Raw genomic sequence first — 19,373 nt, forward strand, 5'->3', positions numbered from 1 at the left:
AACACGTTCTCTTAACTTTCTAGTTTCTTTCTTTTCCTTGCTGTCTCCATCCGGTTCTCGGTTTACATACACTTTATCAGCCATTACTTTTAATTGGCTGATATTCATGCCCTCGAACCCTTCCTGCTTTTGCAACTTCCGGCGAATGTCTGGGCAGGACTGGCTAACGAAGCTCATCACTATGATGGATTGATATTTGGGATCCTCTGGATCAAACGGGCTGTATTGACGGTACGCGTCCATTAATCGCTCCAGAAAGTTTCCGGGGGACTCATCTCTCTTCTGCACCACGTCTTGGACTTTTCCCATGTTTACAACTTTCTGCTTCCCTTTCTTTAAAGCTTCAAGAAATGCGGTCTGATAGGCGGTAATGCGCACCCGCCCTGCCGCGGTCTGGAAGTCCCAGTTAGGATCCGCAGTCGGGGCTAAGTCTCTTACTACGTCTTCGGGACGTCCGTCTGATCCGGCTCCTAATCGAGCTGCCTCTTCCATGTTTAATTGTATCTGTCGGCGTTCTTCAGTGGTGAAAAGAATGGAGGATAGGTGCCGAATGTCAGCCCAGTTAGGATTATGGGCGGCGAAAATGCCTCGTAAAAAGTCTATCATCTGTTCTGGTTTTTCAGCGTATGATGGTCCCAGCTGTTTCCAATTAAAAAGATCGCTGGATGTGAAAGGTATGTAGGTAAATAATCTTATTGTTTGCGTAGTACGATGCTCGTTTTCTTCAGTTGGGACTACAGGAACAACAGTTGATGTTTCCCTGATTGGTAATTGCAAACTAGCTGCGGCTTGGGTCTTACTGCGAGTTCCGTCTGACACGGATGACTCGCCGCCGCCTTCTTCCTTCGCGATTGCCGTTTCGGGTCGTTCTTCATAAGCTAGTGCCATTCTTGGATCAGCTTGCGCATTGGAGGGAACTGGGGGGCTTGGTGGCGTGGGATATGTGGGGGGATAACTAGGGGCATATGGCGGCGGCAAAATATTTTCAGCGTCGGGCAATGCTGCGGGCGGCAGGGGTTTAATTTTTTTTTCTGGAGTCCGTGGATTCCCTTGTACTACAAATATGGCCGCCTCAGATGACGCATGCGCTGTAGGGTCCAATATGGCCGCCTTGCCCTTTCTCTTCCGGTTTGGGGATTTCCGGTCTCCCATCTTACATGCTTGAGTCACCATTACGAGGGCGGCTCCCTCCACTAGTTTCCTTGCCCATGATGGAGGATTTTCAATAACTGCGATCCACGCGGTTATGTATGGTATATCCTCAGGGCAACCCGGGTTTCCTTCTCGTATGACTATTTTATGGACCCGTGTGGCCGTTTGGAAATTAAAAGTTCCTGTTGGAGGCCAATTTACACAGAAACCGGGCCATTTATGGGTGCATCGTTGAATCATTCCGGGTTTTGTACATTTATGTTCATCGAACACTTCGCTATAGTGTTCCGTCATGACTTTTAACGGAGTCGACCCGCTCCCTCCCATTAGGATAGAATTCACAGACAAGGGAGGGAAAGGAAAACGGATAGGTAAGGGGTCCTTATCCGTTAGACACAAAAGGGTCACACTTGCCCCGACTAGAACGCGGTCGCCCGGTCTAGAACTGCGAGGCCATTCACTCTCTTTCACACAACAAGAAACCTATTTCCACTATCGTATACGTTTACTTATTATTTCCATACATATCATCCGCGTGGTCTTCGGAATGTAATTCCTACTAACACACTGCGTGGGGTGTGATCAAGGCCCCCTCGGTCCGCCAGAAAAAGACCGGGCTATTTCCTTTGCTAGCTAGTCTTTACTTATTTCCATATACCCATAATACTCGCCTGCAGGGGTCTTCCGATCGTCGTGGAAGCCTTCTTCCCGGATCATCAACCCAGAGGTCCCGGCAGAATTTCTGTGGAACAATCCCCTCAGAAACCTGATCGCTGAACTCAGCGGTGGCCACTCACCAGGTGTATCAGGGGGACTGCTCCGCCACCAAACTACCGGACCTTCTGGAGAGCTAAAATAGCGTCTCCGGTACCTCCTGGCTGGCTCGCCAAATGTAACCGTCTCTTCCTAGTCAGTAAGGAGGTCCAGACAACTGATCCGTAAAGATAGACTTTTATTGCCAGCAAGATGCAGCTAAGACAACGGCTTAGTACAACTGCATGCCACGCCCCCTTCGGAGCAAACCTTTATACACTTTACAGTTCTTATCTTTCACACATGCGTTCTGGTTTTGCTGAACAAACATTTTACAAACTGCTGAACAAGCAATAGCTAGCGTGGTTTCTAGTAGGTGTAGCTTATGATCAGACTATTGTTTCGTCATTTAATTGACGGGTTAGACATTTGCGACGGCGTTCGTATTAATACAATACAAAATATGAATCCAAAATGGAGTCACGTTCACTAAACGTTAGTGCGTAAGTACGTCATTACGTATTAGGTTCCGTTTGCGTTGCAAATGTTAGTAAATCAAGATGGCTGTGCGTTTCACTGCAGCATGATGAGACGAGAGGCGTCACAGCTGTGCAGTCTTCAGGGGTTCATGGAATCGAACTCCTTCAAGACTACACCTCCCAGAGTGCCCTGTAACAGTCACATACAGTAATCCCTCCTAAGAAGGACTACAGCTCCCAGAGTGCACTGTGACTTGATGGATTTTATGTCTATAAATCAGATAATGTATGAATCTGAGCTCCCAGTCTGCCAGTCCCAATATTCCTGAGAGCGCAGTCCCAGCTGATCCTGAATCCTGCAGCCTTGTGTGCAGCCTCAGCTCCTGCTGTCAGTGCTGGGCGGGGGAGGCAGAGGGCAGCAGTCAGAGGCCGCACAACCCCAGGATCCCTCCTTCCTCTCCCTCTTATTTACACTTCCCCTGCTCTGCTCCTCTATACATTCCTCCCTCCTTCCTGCTTCCCCTCCCTTGCAGAGGTCTTCTTTCAATCCCCAGCCTCTCCCAGACACAAACATCCATTTTACTTATTCCAAATGGAGTTGAGCTTGGTTTTTAATGTAATCAGCCTTGTGCAATAACCACTCCCTGGGACTACACTTCCCACAATTCTTAGCCCAGTAACCTGAGGAAAAGGCAATTTAGAACTACATTACCCAGCGTCCATCTAACAGCTCCCTACCTCCCGCGGCTGCAGCTCTTACTGTTTCCTCTCTTTGGCGACATCACTTCCTCCTGGAAGGGGGCGGGGCAGTGCTGAGACTTAAAAGGACAGGAGAGAAGCTGAGCGCCCCCACCCCAGGGACAGTGCAGGGAGGGAGCCAGGGCTGAAAATCCTGCTCTGGAGAAGGGGCAGGAGAATGGCTGCAGGGCTTTCTGCTCAGCAGGTAGGAGACTGGCAGGAGGGGGCAGGGGATGCAGCCTGGGACTGATCCCATCCCCCACCCCAGGGACCGTGCAGGGAGGGAGCCGGGGCTGGAAATCCTGCTCTGGAGAAGGGGCAGGAGAATGGCTGCAGGGCTTTCTGCTCAGCAGGTAGGAGGGGGGCAGGGGATGCAGCCTGGGACTGATCTCATCCCCCACCCCAGGGAGCGTGCAGGGAGGGAGCCAGGGCTGGAAATCCTGCTCTGGAGAAGGGGCAGGAGAATGGCTGCAGGGCTTTCTGCTCAGCAGGTAGGAGGGGGGCAGGGGATGCAGCCTGGGACTGATCCCATCCCCCACCCCAGGGACCGTGCAGGGAGGGAGCCGGGGCTGGAAATCCTGCTCTGGAGAAGGGGCAGGAGAATGGCTGCAGGGCTTTCTGCTCAGCAGGCAGGAGACTGGCAGGAGGGGGCAGGGGATGCAGCCTGGGACTGCTCCCATCCCCCACCCCAGGGACCGTGCAGGGAGGGAGCCGGGGCTGGAAATCCTGCTCTGGAGAAGGGGCAGGAGAATGGCTGCAGGGCTTTCTGCTCAGCAGGCAGGAGACTGGCAGGAGGGGGGCAGGGGATGCAGCCTGGGACTGCTCCCATCCCCCACCCCAGGGACCGTGCAGGGAGGGAGCCGGGGCTGGAAATCCTGCTCTGGAGAAGGGGCAGGAGAATGGCTGCAGGGCTTTCTGCTCAGCAGGTAGGAGACGGGCAGGGGATGCAGCCTGGGACTGCTCCCATCTTCCATTCCACAGGCTGCATCCATTCCTTGGTCTCTTTATTCCTTGCAGTCCCTCTGGCTCTTCTTCCTGCTTCTCCTTCCCTCACATTGCAGTGACTCCGCTTGCATTTTGACTCTCAGTTTCTGCTTCCTTTAAAATGTCTTTATTTTTCTCTCACATCTTCCTTTTCACGCTGAGAGGTCTAAATTCAACTGGAGGCAGAGGGCAAGCCTTCTTTGTCCTGACCTCCCTCCTCTTGCATAGGCCGGCGCAGCAGGGAAGGTGTCCGCAGTCCTTTGCCTCCAGCAGAGATGGCAGGCGGATGGTCCAGCAGGAAGAGGAGGAGGTGATAGATCTGGGAGCAAGAGCCTGGATTTAGGCTGATTTCCCCTGAAGATCCCAGGACCGAGTCAGGGAACACCGCACAGGATGACAGTCAGAGTTGTCTGATCTTCCTTCCTTCCCCAGGGCTATCAGGAAGCAATCCTGCATTTCCCTGTACGTACCGGATCCGTCCAGACCCCTGGGTTTTGCCTCTGCACCAGCAGGTGGAGACAGAGCAAGAGTTGACAGGCTCTGCCGTAAATACCAGGGTGCCACCCACAGCCTGCCAGTATTTCTCTGCCTCCAGCAGCTGCTTCGGGTGCAGAGCCCACAGCCTGAAAAAAAAAAAAAGACTGGGGTATTTAGGGAGCATAACTCAGTCAGGGGCTTGTATGTGCCTGTCTGCTTCCTTCCTTTGATTAACTTTATTAAAAAAAAAAGCATAACTTTGGAGGAAGAACGGTCCGTGGCTCCCAGGGGGTTTGCTCAGCCTGCATCCCCGGAGGCGAGGCACCGTCGGGGGGGGGGGGGGGTGTGCTGGTTCGTCGGCGGGCGCTCGCTGTTGCTATCAGGGAGCGCTCCTCGTTTTCTCCTAAGCCGGTCTCGCGGAGCGCGGGAAATCCATCGCGGCCAGGAATTCCCCGCCTCACCCCCTTTCCCCGTGGCGCCCGGTTTCACAGTCGGCTTCACCGGCAGCGGCAGCAGGGGGGGTGGGGGAGGGACCCGATGCTAATTCTACGGATACAGAGGACTCCTGCTCCTCTTTTTCGTCGGAATTTATTCTTGCGATGCATAGGGCCTACAAGGCCCGCAAAGCCTGCAAGCGACGGTCTCCCCATCAGGAGTCCCCAGGGGTCCCACTTTCGACGGGCGCAACTCGACCGTGTTCAGGGGAGAAGGAGGGAGCCTCCAAATCCAAGCGGCCTCTTCGGGCCCTTCCCTCCCCCCCAGGGAGGACACGGAGTCCTCTGATGTCTCGGCGGACCCCAAGGATCATGGGGTCCCTGCCCCACCCCCGAGGGGGGCAGAGGGAGATGGCAAACCTGCGCAGGGGCCAGCGCGACAAAGTCAGACGTCCGAGGGAGACGACACGTGGGTGATACACTTCTTCCGACGGGAGGAGCTGCCCCCCCCTTATTCCTGCCATTTTGGGGGAATTAGGGATCGATACTCCTCCTGCGGAGTCTAGGCTTGGCTCAATGGATCCAGTGCTGCTGGGTTTGAGTGACCCCCCTACCACTTTTCCCTTTCACTTCTCTTCGACGGATCTTCTTTTTCGGGAATGGGATACCCCAGACCTAGGCCTGAAGGTCACGAAGGCCATGGATAAACGCTACTCCTTGCCAGAGGAGTCCTTGGAAGTGTTGCGGGTGCCGAAAGTGGGTGCTGCGGTGTCAGCAGTAACAAAGAGGCGACTATTCCGGTCACGGGCACTACGGCATTGAAGGATCTACAGGATCACAAGTTGGAAATCCAATTGAAGAAAATTTTCGAGGTTTCCGCTCTGGGGGCCCGAGCAGCAACCTGTAGTAACTTCGCCCTACGGGCAGGCCTGCGTTGGGAGGAAGAAGCCCTACGGACAGGCCTGTGTCGGAGGAAGAAGCCAGATAGGCCGGACGTCTCGAGGCGGTAGTGGCCTACAGCGCGGATGCTCTGCACGATCTCCTTAGAACTTCGACTCGCTCCATGGTGTCCGCTATCTCAGCCAGACGTCTCTTGTGGCTAAGGAACTGGTCGGCGGACGGTGCCTCCAAGTCTCGTCTGGGTTCCTTACCCTTTAAGGGAAAACTGCTCTTCGGCAAATAATTGGATGACATGATACAGTTACTGGGTGAAAATAAAGGATACCGTCTGCCAGAGGACAAGTTGTGGTCCAAGGGGTCCTTTTCATCCCGGTCTAGATTTAGGAGTTACCATAAGTCTCGGGCCCTCTGTCTAGTACGCCCTCAACCTCCTTTCGTTTGGGGGGGGGAGAGGGGGGAAGGGAAGACAGCAGCCTCAGCCCTTTCATGGACGGCACTTTGGTAGACCTGCTTCCACCCCTGGCGGTAAGCCGGCGCAATGATGGCCTGCTGGTCCATCCCTCTGGCCGAAAGTAGGGGGCAGGCTATCCCTCTTTTATGAGGCATGGACCACGATCACGACAGACCAGTGGGTACTCTTAGTGATAAGACACGGTTACGCCTTAGATTTTGCTCGCCATCCCAGACTGAGGTTCTTTCCGTCCCCGTGTGGGCACACAGACAAGCGAGAAGTGGTCCATCAGACCACCGTTGCTCCAGTTCCCACCTTGGAGCAACAAAGAGGACACTACTCCATATACTTCGTCGTTCCAAAGAAAGAGGGTTCCTTCCGGCCCATTCTCAACCTAAAGGAGGTCAATCGCTGTCTGTATACCACACTTTCGCATGGAGACCCTGAGGTCCGTGATTGCTTCGGTACAATTGGGAGAGTTCCTGGCCTTGCTGGATCTCACGGAGGTGTACCTTCACATTGGGATTTGGAAGGATCATCAGAAATACCTCAGGTTCTTTGTGTTGGGAAAGCAGTACCAATTTCAAGCGTTTCCGTTCGGGCTCGCGACGGCCCTCAGAACTTTCACCAAGATAATGGTGGTAGTGGCGGCACAGTTACGACGGGAGGGACTATTAGTCCATCCGTACCTGGACGATTGGTTGATCCAAGGAGCTTTGTCGCTCAGCAATTCAGTGGGTCCTACAATTGTTATACTCCCTCGGCTGGGTGGTCAATATGGCCAAGAGTCAGCTCGATCCCTCCCAGTCTCTGGAATTTTTGGGAGCATTATTCAACACGCGGCAAGGCAAGGTTTTCCTGTCCGTAGACCGTTGTTGCAAACCACGAGGACAGGTCTTTGCCCTGCTGCAGATGCAACCGCCGACGGTATGGGACTATCTGCAGTTAATTGGCTCCATGGCATCCACACTAGAACTGGTTCCATGGGCTTTCGTGCATATGCGTCCCTTACAATCGGCGTTGCTTTCCCGCTGGAGCCCGGTTTCCGAGCAGTTCCATCTTCCGTTACTCCTAATGGCTATGGCAAGGTCCAGCCTGGGATGGTGGTTACACTCGGGCAATCTTCTCAAGGGGGTTTTGATTGTGGCTCCGGATTGGACAGTGGTTACCACAGACGTGAGCCTCTCCGGCTGGGGAGCAGTGTGTTTGCGTCAGTCAGTGCAGGGACGCTGGTCCACGACTGAGTCTCACTGGTCGATCAATCGCCTGGAGACCAGGGCAGTACATCTGGCACTGAGGGCCTTCCTAGTTCAGGGAAAATCGGTCAGGGTCCTGTCCGACAGTGCGACTACGGTGGCTTATATCAATCGTCAGGGGGGGACCCGGAGTTGCCCGGTGGTGTTAGAAGCTCAGCTCCTACTACAATGGGCAGAGCGGCACCTTCTCAGCATCGCCAGATCTCACATCGTAGGGGTAGACAGCATTCACGTGGATTTTCTGAGCAGACATCAGCTCGACCCCGGAGAATGGGAACTGATGGACAGCGCCTTCCAGCTCATCTGCGACAGGTGGGGTCAGCCGGCCATGGATCTGATGGCGACCTTTCAGAATGCCAAGGCTCCACGCCTCTTTGCCCAGCGCAGGGAACCGGGAGCGGAAGGGGTGGACGCCTTGGCGCTGCCCTGGCCGACGTCAATCCTTCTGTATGTTTTTCCTCCTTGGCCTCTGATAGGTAAGGTTCTTCGTCACATAGAGAGTCACTCTGCGGAGGTTATCTTGGTGGCCCCCAAGTGGCCTCGGCGGCCCTGGTTTGCAGACCTTGTCAACCTAGGAGTAGAAGCTCCACTCCGTCTCCCAGCATTTCCAAATCTACTTCATCAGGGACCGGTCTGTTTCGATCAGGTAGATCGCTTTTGTCTAGCGGCATGGCTTTTGAAAGGCGCCGTTTAAGAGCCAAAGGTTATTCGGATGCGGTGGTGTCCACCCTTCTTTGGTCGCGCAAGACCTCGACTTCATTGTCATATATTCGCGTTTGGAAAGTGTTCGAGTCATGGTGTGCTTCTCAGATGGTTTGACCTTCTCGGGCGGCCGTTTCTGATATTTTAGCCGTTTTTCAGGGCGGTTTAGCCAAGGGTCTGTCTTGTAGTTCGTTACGAGAACAGGTGGTGGCTCTCGGTTGTTTACGGGGCACGGTGGAAGGGAGGATGTTGGCATCTCATCCTGACATTGTACGTTTCCTGAAGGGGGCAAAGCATTTACGTCCACCGCTGCGTGCTCCTTGTCCTTCCTGGAACATTAATGTGATGCTCAAAGCCTTGTGTGCACCCCCGTTTGAACCTCTAAAGAGGGCGTCTCTGAAGGATCTCACTTTGAAGGTCATGTTCTTGATGGTGATCACTTCGGCCAGGAGGGTTTCTGAACTGCAGGCTTTGTCCTGTAGGGAACCCTTCTTTCGCATCTCTGAGTCCGGAGTTAATCTCCGGACTGTTCCTTCCTTTCCAGCCAAAGTAGTTTCTTCCTTTCACCTGAACCAGTCAGTGGAGCTTCTGGCGTTCTCACATACAGATAGGTCGGATACTCTTTCCAAGGAGTTGAAGAAGCTGGATGTGCGTAGGGTCCTCTTACACTATCTGGAAGTCACTAATGGTTTTCGGGTTTCGGATCACCTCTTCATTTTTTGGAAGGGTCCCAAGAAGGGTAATATGGCATCCAAGACTACCATCTCGAGCTGGTTGAAGGAAGCCATAAATTCCGCATACCTTTTAGCTGGTCGGCCCTTGCCTTTGGGACTGAAGGCACACTCTACCCGCTCCCAGGCGGCTTCCTGGGCGGAGTGTCGGCAGATCTCCCCACTAGAGATCTGTAGAGCAGCGACTTGGAAATCGTTGCACACGTTTGCACGTCATTATCGGCTGGACGTAGAGGGCTCCAGGGAGGGCAATTTCGGAGCAGGTGTGTTGAGAGCGGGCCTCTCCGTTTCCCACCCCACATAGTTGAGCTCTGGTACATCCCAGGAGTCTGGACTGATCCAGTACGTACAGGGAAAAGAAAATTAGGTTTTTACCTTCAATAATTTTCGTTCCTGTAGTACCAAGGATCAGTCCAGAGTCCCTCCTACTGCTGCGTTTAAGGTCGGAGAGTCCACTGTTCCTAAATTTTACTCTGAATTTGTTGGCTCTGAGGAGCTCCTTATCTCTGTTTGTTACCGTTTGTCTGGGTTGGATCCTTGTTGGAGGGGAGTGACCTGAGGGTTCCCCGGTTGATCTTCATGTAGATAGTTAGTCTCAGTTGGGGTTCATTCTGTTTTGATATTGCGTAATACTGGCAGGCTGTGGGTGGCACTCTGGTATATATGGCAGAGCCTGTCAAATCTTGCTCGGTCTCCACCTGCTGGTGCGGAGGCAAAACCCAGGAGTCTGGACTGATCCTTGGTACTACAGGAACGAAAATTATCAAAGGTAAGACCTAATTTTCTTTTCTCTTTTGACAGAAGGCAATTTTTCTCTTGCAGACTCTTCCTTTAAAATAAAGGTACACTGGCAAGGCCCAGGGCCTGAAGCGGCAGTTAGAATCAGGAGCTCCCCTCCGACACCTTGCAAACCTCATTGACTAGCGCTACAACGCTCCCCGGGCAAAATGCAGGTAAGGACCAGGGCTAGAAATGCGCTGCCAGGGCTGTTGCTCTTTTTGCAAAAATAAATAAATAAATAAATAAATAAAATAAAACTTGAGATGAGGTTGAGGGAAGTCCGGTGCCTTGGGTGGGACAGGAAGCAGGAGGAAGCGAGCTCTCTGGAGAGGGTGCTCCTTCAGACACGGTGCTTCCAGCCTGGCGGGAACCTGCGGGGTATTCCCCCCACAGGATCAGAGGCGCTGCCGACAGGCCTCAGAGGTCTCCGGGGAGCCCCAGACTCCAGCAGGAGAAGGGCGGGAATTTTCCCCATAATGCTTAAAGCATGTCAAGGTGACGTGAGCGGTCCAAGGGGGGGGAAATGGCCCACGGGGGGGGGGGGGGGGGGCTCCGGCTGCCAAGTGAGAGGGGGGGAAATATCACCTTCCTGGCGGGCATGGAAAATGCCTGCCAAGGCCTTCCCCCCCCCCCCCTACTGCCCCCCCCGGGTATTACTGAGGCGGGAGGGCTCCTCGCAGGTGTCAGGGTCCCGTGCAGGGGCTGTATGTGGCAGAACAGAGGACAGAGAGAGCCCACCGTGGACGCTAAGAAGGCGACTATCCCACTAGAAGGTGATTTGCCCTGGAAGGGCTCACAGGAAGGAAGGGATGTACGTTAGGCACACAAATGCCTGTCTGTGTGGAACATGCGTGTTTTGTCTTTTTTTTGTATGATTTCTTTAGGGAAATGTTGTAAAACAGTGGCAGTAAATAAACATGACTTGTGCGGCTGGCTGAGGCCCACCCTGAAATGCCTCCCGACTCGTGGGCCCAAATTCTAGGCGCAGATCTCGGAGGGACGCCTGGACCCCGAGGCGCACGTGGCACCGAACGTCCCCGGCTAGCCACCTAGACGCACAACGTTTCGGTTCTCCCTCTAAATGGCTTTTAAATATCCACCTCATAAATACCTTACATAAAACCGGGTTACACATCTTATTGACCCTTGTTTTGAACGAATTCCAAGCTATTGTATCAAGCAAATAAATCTTTTGAAAACTTAAAAGACGTAGTGTTGTGGTACCTCCCTTCTATTCCTGTGCAGCTGGATAGAAATGAGATGTAGAAGCTGGGCTGCGGAAGCCAAGGTCTACACGACTCACAGTCTGCTCCAGAGTCCTCTGCCATTGGTGCTGGGAGTATGCGGAGGCGCCTTCAGGTCCTTGTGCAGCTTGAAAGAATGTGGGGGCTGGATTGTTTACAACATCCTCTCTCAGAAAAACAAAGCAAATGAGCCTTCCAGTTCTCTCTTGTTGGAAACCACATGGATACCAGGAAAGCTGAAGCCTAGGCAGCTTGCCGTTTTCTCTAGAGTCCTCTGAGAACACCGCTGGGAAAAGACTACAAACGAATCGTCCTGTTCTCTGCTGCTGGAAATAGATCGTCTGTAACTGAAGCACAGACAGCCCGTGGCGACCTCTGGGAGGGCTTTGCTGGGGCTGCTGGAGAAGTATGCAAATGAGCCCTCCGGTCCTCTGCTGCTCCTAAGCAGATCTGTATATATTATGCACGTAGGAGGACTGGATATCTCATCTGCATACTTCACCCAGGAGCCAAAGGAGAGCAGTGCAGAGAATACCACAAGCTGTCCTCAAACTGTTTCTAGCAGAGCACTAGAGGGCTCTGGAGAACATGGTAAACCATCTAGGTTACAGTTTTTACAGTCCCTGCTCTCTTTCAAGCACAGGACGATCTGCAGGGTCGTTTGCATGCTTTTTCATGCAGAAGACACTATGAATTGTTTATAATTCAGCGTGCTCGACTCCAACTCTGCAAGCTGTCTGGCATTATCTACCACAGCTCCGATACCGTTTGTAGCAGCAGAGAACTGGAAAGTTCATTTTCATACTCTTTCCTGCAGCCCCAGCAGAGGATTCCAGAGAACCCTGCAAGATATCAGCACCTGCACCCTCTCTAGCACCAGAGAACCTGAAGGTTCATTTGCATATTTCTCCCAGCAGAGGATTCCTGAGGACACTGCAAGATATCTAGGTTTCAGCTTTCACAACGCCTGCACTCTCTCTAGCACTAGAGGACCTGAAGGTTCATTTGCATATTTCTCCCAGCAGAGGATTCCTGAGGACACTGCAAGATATCTAGGTTTCAGCTTTCACAACGCCTGCACTCTCTCTAGCACTAGAGGACCTGAAGGTTCATTTGCATACTTTTCCCAGCAGCCCCAGCAGAAGATTCCCGAGGACACTGTGACCCACCCAGGTTTCAGCTATCGCTCTCCCCCCACACTGTTTCTAGCTGCACAGGACCAGAAGGTTCATCTGTATATTTTTCCCAACAGTCCGGCAAAGTATCCAGTGGACGTTGTGGGCCATCTAGGTTTCAGCTTTCACAGACAAGCACCAAAAGACCTAAACTCTTATCTGACTACTTATCCCATCACCCTAGCAGAGTACTCTAGAGGAAGCCACAAGCTATCTGGGCAACAGCTCCCACAGCTTAGCTTCTACATCCCCCGTCTTTCTATCAGCAGAATATCAGAAAGCAAGCACAAAAGCACCACCTCCTAAAAAGGTTAAACAGATTTATTTATTTGATACAAGAATAGGGAATTTAAGGCATGTAACTGTAGTTTTAAGTAGATTAATTGTAATCTCTGGAGGATCACTGTCAGGCAAATATAAAATAAACCTAGAGATTAAAAGTACTTTAATCCTGAGAAATGTTAAATTGCTAAAGTTGGGAAGGTGGACCCCTGAGCCGAGACTAAGTTGGCACCACCTATAGATCCTCGTCGTCGGGAGGTGGATACAAGTGAGGTGGAGACCCAAATGGACCTTCACCAGCCCACGTTCCCCGCAGAGGATTCCCGAGGACACTGCAAGATATCTAGGTTTCAGCTTTCACAGCACCTGCACTCTCTCTAGCAGTAGAGGACCTCAAGGTTCATTTGCATACTTCTCCCAGCAGAGGATTCCTGAGGACACTGCAAGATATCTAGGTTTCAGCTTTCACAGCACCTGCACTCTCTCTAGCAGTAGAGGACCTCAAGGTTCATTTGCATACTTCTCCCAGCAGCCCCAGCAGAGGATTCCTGAGGACACTGCAAGATATCTAGGTTTCAGTTGTCACAGCGCCTGCACTCTCTCTAGCAGTAGAGGACCTCAAGGTTCATTTGCATACTTCTCCCAGCAGCCCCAGCAGAGGATTCCCGAGGATACTGCAAGATATCTAGGTTTCAGCTTTCACAGCGCCTGCACTCTCTTTAGCAGTAGAGGACCTCAAGGTTCATTTGCATATTTCTCCCAGCAGAGGATTCCCTAGGACACTACAAGATATCTAGGTTTCAGCTTTCACAGCACCTGCACTCTCTCTAGCAGTAGAGGACCTCAAGGTTCATTTGCATACTTCTCCCAGCAGCCCCAGCAGAGGATTCCCAAGGATACTGCACGATATCTAGGTTTCAGTTGTCACAGCGCCTGCACTCTCTCTAGCAGTAGAGGACCTGAAGGTTCATTTGCATACTTCTCCCAGCAGAGGATTCCCGAGGATACTGCAAGATATCTAGGTTTCAGCTTTCACAGCGCCTGCACTCTCTCTAGCAGTAGAGGACCTCAAGGTTCATTTGCATACTTCTCCCAGCAGCCCCAGCAGAGGATTCCCAAGGATACTGCACGATATCTAGGTTTCAGTTGTCACAGCGCCTGCACTCTCTCTAGCAGTAGAGGACCTGAAGGTTCATTTGCATACTTCTCCCAGCAGAGGATGCCCGAGGACACTGCAAGATATCTAGGTTTCAGCTTTCACAGCACCTGCACTCTCTCTAGCAGTAGAGGACCTGAAGGTTCATTTGCATACTTCTCCCAGCAGCCCCAGCAGAGGATTCCCTAGGACACTGCAAGATATCTAGGTTTCAGCTTTCACAGCACCTGCACTCTCTCTAGCAGTAGAGGACCTCAAGGTTCATTTGCATACTTCTCCCAGCAGCCCCAGCAGAGGATTCCCAAGGACACTGCAAGATATCTAGGTTTCAGCTTTCACAGCACCTGCACTCTCTCTAGCAGTAGAGGACCTCAAGGTTCATTTGCATACTTCTCCCAGCAGCCCCAGCAGAGGATTCCCTAGGACACTGCAAGATATCTAGGTTTCAGCTTTCACAGCGCCTGCACTCTCTTTAGCAGTAGAGGACCTCAAGGTTCATTTGCATACTTCTCCCAGCAGCCCCAGCAGAGGATGCCCGAGGACACTGCAAGATATCTAGGTTTCAGCTTTCACAGCACCTGCACTCTCTCTAGCAGTAGAGGACCTCAAGGTTCATTTGCATACTTCTCCCAGCAGCCCCAGCAGAGGATTCCCGAGGACACTGCAAGATATCTAGGTTTCAGCTTTCACAGCACCTGCACTCTCTCTAGCAGTAGAGGACCTCAAGGTTCATTTGCATACTTCTCCCAGCAGCCCCAGCAGAGGATTCCCTAGGACACTGCAAGATATCTAGGTTTCAGCTTTCACAGCACCTGCACTCTCTTTAGCAGTAGAGGACCTCAAGGTTCATTTGCATACTTCTCCCAGCAGCCCCAGCAGAGGATGCCCGAGGACACTGCAAGATATCTAGGTTTCAGCTTTCACAGCACCTGCACTCTCTCTAGCAGTAGAGGACCTGAAGGTTCATTTGCATACTTCTCCCAGCAGCCCCAGCAGAGGATGCCCGAGGACACTGCAAGATATCTAGGTTTCAGCTTTCACAGCGCCTGCACTCTCTCTAGCAGTAGAGGACCTGAAGGTTCATTTGCATACTTCTCCCAGCAGCCCCAGCAGAGGATGCCCGAGGACACTGCAAGATATCTAGGTTTCAGCTTTCACAGCGCCTGCACTCTCTCTAGCAGTAGAGGACCTGAAGGTTCATTTGCATACTTCTTCCAGCAGCCCCAGCAGAGGATGCCCGCGGATACTGCAAGATATCTAGGTTTCAGCTTTCACAGCGCCTGCACTCTCTCTAGCAGTAGAGGACCTCAAGGTTCATTTGCATACTTCTCCCAGCAGCCCCAGCAGAGGATTCCCAAGGACACTGCAAGATATCTAGGTTTCAGTTGTCACAGCGCCTGCACTCTCTCTAGCAGTAGAGGACCTCAAGGTTCATTTGCATACTTCTCCCAGCAGAGGATTCCTGAGGACACTGCAAGATATCTAGGTTTCAGCTTTCACAGCGCCTGCACTCTCTCTAGCAGTAGAGGACCTCAAGGTTCATTTGCATACTTCTCCCAGCAGAGGATTCCGGAGGACACTGCAAGATATCTAGGTTTCAGCTTTCACAGCGCCTGCACTCTCTCTAGCAGTAGAGGACCTCAAGGTTCATTTGCATACTTCTCCCAGCAGAGGATTCCCGAGGACACTGCAAGATATCTAGGTTTCAGCTTTCACAGCGCCTGCACTCTCTCTAGCAGTAGAGGACCTCAAGGTTCATTTGCATACTTCTCCCAGCAGCCCCAGCAGAGGATTCCCAAGGACACTGCAAGATATCTAGGTTTCAGCTTTCACAGCGCCTGCACTCTCTCTAGCAGTAGAGGACCTCAAGGTTCATTTGCATACTTCTCCCAGCAGCCCCAGCAGAGGATTCCCAAGGACACTGCAAGATATCTAGGTTTCAGCTTTCACAGCGCCTGCACTCTCTCTAGCAGTAGAGGACCTCAAGGTTCATTTGCATACTTCTCCCAGCAGCCCCAGCAGAGGATTCCCAAGGATACTGCACGATATCTAGGTTTCAGCTTTCACAGTGCCTGCACTCTCTCTAGCAGTAGAGGACCTCAAGGTTCATTTGCATACTTCTCCCAGCAGAGGATTCCCGAGGACACTGCAAGATATCTAGGTTTCAGTTGTCACAGCGCCTGCACCCTCTCTAGCAGTAGAGGACCTCAAGGTTCATTTGCATACTTCTCCCAGCAGCCCCAGCAGAGGATGCCCGAGGATACTGCAAGATATCTAGGTTTCAGCTTTCACAGCGCCTGCACTCTCTCTAGCAGTAGAGGACCTGAAGGTTCATTTGCATACTTCTCCCAGCAGAGGATTCCCGAGGATACTGCAAGATATCTAGGTTTCAGCTTTCACAGCGCCTGCACTCTCTCTAGCAGTAGAGGACCTGAAGGTTCATTTGCATACTTCTCCCAGCAGAGGATTCCCGAGGATACTGCAAGATATCTAGGTTTCAGCTTTCACAGCACCTGCACTCTCTCTAGCAGTAGAGGACCTCAAGGTTCATTTGCATACTTCTCCCAGCAGAGGATTCCCAAGGACACTGCACGATATCTAGGTTTCAGTTGTCACAGCGCCTGCACCCTCTCTAGCAGTAGAGGACCTCAAGGTTCATTTGCATACTTCTCCCAGCAGCCCCAGCAGAGGATGCCCGAGGACACTGCAAGATATCTAGGTTTCAGCTTTCACAGCGCCTGCACTCTCTCTAGCAGTAGAGGACCTCAAGGTTCATTTGCATACTTCTCCCAGCAGCCCCAGCAGAGGATTCCCAAGGACACTGCAAGATATCTAGGTTTCAGTTGTCACAGCGCCTGCACCCTCTCTAGCACCTAAGTCCTGCCGGCCCTGATACCGGGGCCGGCAGGACTTCGGCGCAGGTCTCCAGACGAAGACAATCCCACGAAGGCAGAGGCAAGGTCAGACGTACCAGTGGTCGGGGCTGGCAGCAGGCCAGGGAATCCAAGAACAGGCCAGAAGTCGGGACAGGCGGCTAAGCTGAAGAGACGGTAGGCAGGCAGACAGACAGGACGGGCAGCAGACAAAGCGAAATCCAAGGACGAGCCGAGTCAGGAACCAGAAGAGCAGACCGAGGGGAGGAGGAGCTGGAACGGAAGCAGGGGCGGAAGCAGGATACGGGAAGGAGCTGGAACTGGAGCGGGAACACAGGACGAGGAGCCGAAAAGGACCGGAGCAGGAACACAGCGCAACTTACACCCACAAGGGAGCAGGACCTGTTGCTGAGGCAAGGGGGAAATGGCAAGGCAGGGTATTTGTACCCTGCCTTGCCTGACGTCATCTCCGCGGGCCGCGGGGAACTCTCCCCCCCCCCCCCCCCCGCTGGCCCTTTAAATACCAAGCAGAGTCTCGCACATGCACCTAGGGGAACCTTGGAGAGTGGCAGCATCGGGAGACACGGAGTGGCTAGGGGCAGGCCGCAGCGGCAGGAACCGGCAGCGGTGGCCGGCGAAGGATGGGGCAGAAGCCCCACCCCCCACGGTGAGGAGACCTGGCCGCGGCCGGGGCACCTCACAGCTAGCAATTGAGCAAACTTAAGATGCATAGAGTGGTCCAGCAGCGAGGAGGGGGAGCTATCCAGTCTTACCCACCAGTTAGGGACAGGGAATGGGTGTGGTCTGGGGCGGGGCATTGGGGGTATGGGGGCGGGGCATGGGGCGGGGTGTGAGTGCGTTCTGGGTGGGGTGGGAACGGGGCAGGGTATGGGTGCGGTCTGGGTGTGGGTGTGGTCTAAGCGTGATTTATATGCACACAAATTTATGCGTATAAGTGCGGGCCTGGTCCCCTTATCCCTTTGCTTCTGCCTTGGATGGCGTGTAAGTCATAAAATAAAAAAAAAGTAGACTGCTTAGCGTGGTTTAGGGGGGTCTGGCCTAACGGGGTAAAAGTTAGGCCGATTGGCTAACTGGGCGAGCTGGGTGCGAACTGGGAAAATGGGCTCCAGCGAGGGCACACGTGCCTAGTAAAATCTCCCCTCCACACTTATGCGAGCGAGGCGGCATTTGCACGCGAATAGCGGATTTTAAAGCACGCGCGTACGTTTTTTAAAATCGACGCGTCCTTGTGTGCCCGAGCGCGGCTCTTAAAATCTACCTGTAAGGTAGGGAGGGCGGAGCCTGCAGAGACTCCTCCTCCTGCTCTCGCCGACAGCAGATCCAGTCTGCCCAGCGAGCCCCTCATCCCAGCAGGTGCCGCTCCACGCAGGTTACCCCCCTACAGAAAGGTTATACCTGAGATGAATGTTGGTTACCCTATCGTTTCATTTCCGTCCACTGGCACTCACAGTGTTTATCTGTAAGAAGCCGTCTGGCTTGTCATGCTTGGACAAGGTCTCTGACATCGCTCTCTTCAGTCTGGGGAGGCTTGACACTCTGATGTGTGCCAACGAACTTAAGAAGTTGAGGTGCCTATAGGATTAGTATGCCCTGCGAGGATTTAGCACAGTGAGCTCTCCTGATACAACAGAGCCAGATGTGCCTGATGTTCTGGGTAATGCTCTGCAGGGTGGAACTATGGAGGGGGAGGGGACTGCGGGCAGGGTCAGGTGTAAGCAGGGCTGGCTATGAACGCTCTCTCCCCCAAACACACACTCACATACACACACACACACACTCTCACACACTCACACTCTCACACACACATACTCGCACACTCACACTCTCTCACACACAATCACACACACTCTCTCTCACACAGACTCAGACTCTCACACACTTCCTCTTCCTCTTTATCCCAGTGATCCTCCATCCCTAGCACCCACCACTGCTCATCCCCTGCTGTCCTTCATCCACCAACGCTCAATGGGCACGGGCTGAATGCTGCTCTGGGTCTTTCCACCAGAAATTAAGTCATGGGTAATAGAGAAGAAATGGGGTTGAATTAGCCCGCGTTCGAAGCTTGGGAGCAGTTGTGTCAGTCAGCAAGGCCAGGAGTGAAGCCTTGATGGTTGGCATTGCGGCTCATAAGTTTCAGACTTTTGCTTATTCATCCTGTTTTGTGTGTCTGTTCTTCACTCTGCTGGATCTGCTTCAGGATCACACTGTGGGAGTGACGGGGGGGGGGACGGGACAGAAGATGAGGGTCTGGATCGGGGAGCAGAGTGGCTCTTCCCTGCTTTGCTCTGCTCTGCCTCCTCCCTTCTCCCCTGCAGGAGGCTTGGAGGGGGAGGCCTTGGAGCTCAGCTTCCCTGCTCTTCTGCCTCTTACATCTGAAAAGAAGTGAAGGAAACTCCATTCCAGGCCTCTCCCCCACAAATTACGCCCTGATGCCCTGTCACAGTGTCTGTTGTAATATACAGGGATTCATTCAGGTGATGACATTTCATGTTCTCTGTCTCCGGTATTAGGGAATCTTTTTGCAGTTTGATTTGCAGGCCCCGGGGTTTATGGGGGAAACTGACTCTAGGGGCAGACTCAGAGGGGAACAAGTCTGGCAGTTCCCGCGGGAGAGGGGGCCTGGTGACCCCGATTTAAAAGAATAAATCCAGCTGAGATCTGATGCACGCTGAGCCTCTCCACGTGTCCCTGAGTGTTTCTGGTTTGTATTTCAGGTGCCGGTGACGTTTGAGGACATCGCTGTCTCTTTCTCCCAGGAGGAGTGGGAGTATTTAGATGAAGGGCA

At 52.8% G+C, this 19,373-nt stretch overlaps 1 protein-coding gene and 1 long non-coding RNA gene across 2 annotated transcripts in view; both read left to right on the forward strand.

Moving 5' to 3' along the window:
* The window catches only part of LOC115083510 (zinc finger protein 189-like), a 537,273-nt gene that overhangs the window by 54,057 nt on the left and 463,843 nt on the right, over positions 1-19,373 (forward strand). The window lies entirely within an intron of this gene.
* On the forward strand, positions 3,047-19,362 carry LOC115083529. The gene is made up of 3 exons (XR_003854350.1): positions 3,047-3,327; positions 9,880-10,010; positions 19,303-19,362. It is a non-coding gene; the product is annotated as an uncharacterized LOC115083529 (long non-coding RNA).

This window comes from Rhinatrema bivittatum, chromosome 2, assembly GCF_901001135.1.
Source record: "Rhinatrema bivittatum chromosome 2, aRhiBiv1.1, whole genome shotgun sequence".
Lineage (NCBI taxonomy): Eukaryota > Metazoa > Chordata > Amphibia > Gymnophiona > Rhinatrematidae > Rhinatrema > Rhinatrema bivittatum.